The following is a 3,516-nucleotide window of genomic DNA, read 5'->3' on the forward strand; positions in this document are numbered from 1 at the left end:
TTTTCTCACTCCTATAGATGTTAATAACCCACTTCATGGAGATGTATGGCATAGGGCATTTTGCTACAGTATCAGATGATTCTGAAGCAATACCACTATCCTTTTGAAATTAGTCATTCTACATTTAAAGAAAAATACATTGAATATCTTGAGTTAACTGATGAGTTCTTTAAAAGCCAAAAGTTAGAGCAGCTTTTCAGATTATGGATGCCATGAAGTACCCTATTGGATTTAATTTCTGAGTGAGAAAACAGCTGTTTTCCATTATCCACCTAAGTATAAAATTTACTGGGACTTATTTTCTTTGCATTTTAATGTAAATGACAAAAGTGCCCATTTTTTTGACTTTATAAGGGGACTCTTAGTATTACATAATTAAATAGTTGTCAAAATTCACTGAGCTGAATAGAGAACATAATTTATATTAAAGTAGTAATTTCTTGCCATTAATTCTTGCCATTAATACATGGATGTATTTTATTAGTAAATACTGAAAAGGAAAAAAAAAGTATTTCTACAGAAGATTCATCCTGGCAATAGTCACTTTACAGTAGGCTGGTACTACTTGCCTACTTTCAACCACATGCTATTGTTGAATGTGATATTGTTTTAGATCTACTCAAGAGCTATGGGCCTCATCTTGGATTCCATTAAAAACACACCAAAATTCATACTGATATTACAACTTTTTAAAGATCAAAAATTATTTATTATATGATACCAAAACACTAAATCAAGTCCATAACAAATAAGGACTTTAATATTATTTTAAGCAGTTGTGCAAGAAGGTTCTAATTCAACAAAGAGGGACACCTCTTATACTTTAACAACTTCTTTGAATTTTCTCTTTATTGTCAAGAAAAGTTTCCAATTGAACTCTTCGTTATGTGTCCCCTGCATCTAGGAATACATAGGATTCCACTTGGTTTTTAGATTGTTGGAGCAAGTTCCAAGACTTGCACATATAGTGAATAGAAGCCACTGGTTGATGTATGCTCCTGCACATGCCCACTGTTCTGGCAGGAGCAGATATAAGGACATGGATACTACTCAAGGACAAAATATTTGGGAGCAACCCTAGGACCTTGAAGCCAACAAGGACAGAATGCACTTTCTGATAGACTTGAAGTTCCTGCAACTCTGCCATGGCAGCACCAGTGGCATCACTCTCTGCACCTCACATCCCTGTGGAAACCTTGGCAACAGTCCTCCAGGCACAAGACAAGAAGATCCAGTGGGTTCATTCCAAGCTGTGATTGGTCCATTGCAACCATTGTGAGTGGTCTCTGTAGTCCATTACATTGCTGAGAGTTCCTAGTGACCTGCTGGACTGAGTGCTACATTGACAGTTTCCTTTAGGTTATTGCTCTGGGGTTTTTATTTTCTTAGCTAAGTTTAGGTAGATTTACTCCTTGGCATCTTCGCAGAAAGATGGAAGAACATAATGAATTATCCTCAAGCTCTTCAGAGAAGGAGATTTTCACTGAACAAGACAGTTTGAAGGTGATCATTAGCTATGGCAGGAGGAGATTTTCCCTGAACAATATACCATGAAGGAGGAAATCATTGACTATGGAAGCTATGGATATGTAAATTTGGCCTAGCACCACCTCGTAGTCAATAAGGTTGTAGTGAAAATAATCCTGAAGATGAGATTTCAACAATTGTTAAATCAAAAATAAGATGGACAGGCAGGGAAGGTGGCTCAGTGGTAGATGTTTGCCTTACATAAATGAGGCCCTGGGTTCGATTCCTCAGCACCACATAAACAGAAAGAGTTGGAAGTGGTGCTGTAGCTCAAGTGGTAGAGCAGTAGACATAACCTGAAGAGTTCAGTGACAGTGCCCAGGCCCAGAGATCAAGCCCAGGACCCACAAAAAAATGTTTAAATGAGATGGACATTATTAAGATTTTCCATCACCCACACATGATCAGGTCATATCAGGTGAGGGAAATGTATGAGCACAAATACTTGGTAGTGGAACTGGCCATCCAGAGACCTCCTTAGACAAATGTGAAAATCATACCGCCTATTCAAGAATGAAGTCAGGAGTTTATTCAAACAGATTGTGAGGACTGTGCATTACTTTAATGAAACTGAAAATGACTGAAACATTAAATCCAATAACATCGTGTTGGATGACAAAGGCAATGTGAAGTTCAATGATTTTGGCATGAGCATAAGGATTTCCCAAGGGTAGTTGCTGAAGGACGTATTTGGTACCATAATTTTGTCCCTATAAAATAGTGCTTCCATGAAAATTACAATGGCTGCAAAGTAGATAGCTGGTGCTTGGGAGTCCTCATTTATATTCTACAGGGATGACAAATATCCCATTTGAAAGTATGAATTTTAACCAGATACAGGTAATTGTCATGGAGGCCACGTACATTTCTCCATTCATCTGTCTCCAAAAGAACAAAATATCATCTTGAAATGGTAAACTGCAGAGCCAAAGCAGAGGCATAGTATAGAACAAACAATGGAGATCAGCTCAACCAAATTGAGGGATATTTCCTATGTCCTGATAAGCCACTATGTAATGAGCTAAACCCTATTATTCTTGCACTCTTGTGTGACATGAGGTACAGCCTGCCTGATACACACAAATCTATATTGGACAGGACATTCGATGATATCATGGTCATCTATGTTTTGATTTTAAAAAGTCTTAAAATAGAATGACAGCAGTGAAATTAAATCAGTGCCTTCAATTGTTGCAGTGTGCCCAACTCCTGCAGATAAATAGTATGTATATATCTCACAAATATATTACATATTAAATATATGTCTAAAACTTATTTTATACAAAATTAGGGGACAGTGTTATTAGATTTATCCTTGAAAAAAAGATTAACAAAAAATTAAAGATTGCTCACTTTGGCAGCACATATACAAAAATTGGAACGATACAGAGATTAGCATGGCCCTTGTGCAAGGATGACTTGAATATTTGTGAAGCATTCCTGATTTTAAAAACTAAATAAATAAAGACAAATAGAGATCCCAGTTTGAAGTGTGAAAGTAAGTGGAAGGCCCATAAATTCAAATCCTAGTACTGGCCCATAATCATACATTGAATTAATTTTTGTATGTCTTTTATTATAAAAAAAATACTGTGCAGAGGGGTTACAATTAAATGAGTAAGGTAATTTCCTATCAAGTATATTTCCTATCAAGCATTGTTGCCTCCTCCTTTGTTTTTCCACTACCATTCCTTCTCTCCCACCTCCACGAGTATTCTCCCCACCTCCGAAGTTCTAATGTTTGTTTTCAACGTAGGGTCTTGTACATTGCATTTTTACAATGGGTCAACCTGTATCCCTATTTAAGCATTTTGTGTTTTCCCTTACCCTCTCCAAATTAGAAAAATGTATATACAAGATGCAGGATACCAGAATCAAATGCAGTGAAAACAGGAGTTATACCATGGGGGAGGTACATACAAAGCAACAAAGAAATCAATTTATAAATATGTTGGAAACTATCACAAGAAAGAAAAAAAATATCTTGGG

At 36.5% G+C, this 3,516-nt stretch overlaps 1 non-coding gene across 1 annotated transcript; it reads left to right on the plus strand.

Moving 5' to 3' along the window:
• The first annotated feature begins 2,872 nt into the window (after positions 1-2,872).
• On the plus strand, positions 2,873-2,976 carry LOC138835436 (U6 spliceosomal RNA). Its single transcript, XR_011374623.1, has one exon. It is a non-coding gene; the product is annotated as a U6 spliceosomal RNA (small nuclear RNA).
• The last annotated feature ends 540 nt before the right edge of the window (positions 2,977-3,516 follow it).

Source organism: Dipodomys merriami, unplaced genomic scaffold, assembly GCF_024711535.1.
Source record: "Dipodomys merriami isolate MVZ:Mamm:240054 unplaced genomic scaffold, mDipMer1.0.p SCAF_238, whole genome shotgun sequence".
In the NCBI taxonomy this organism is placed as follows: domain Eukaryota; kingdom Metazoa; phylum Chordata; class Mammalia; order Rodentia; family Heteromyidae; genus Dipodomys; species Dipodomys merriami.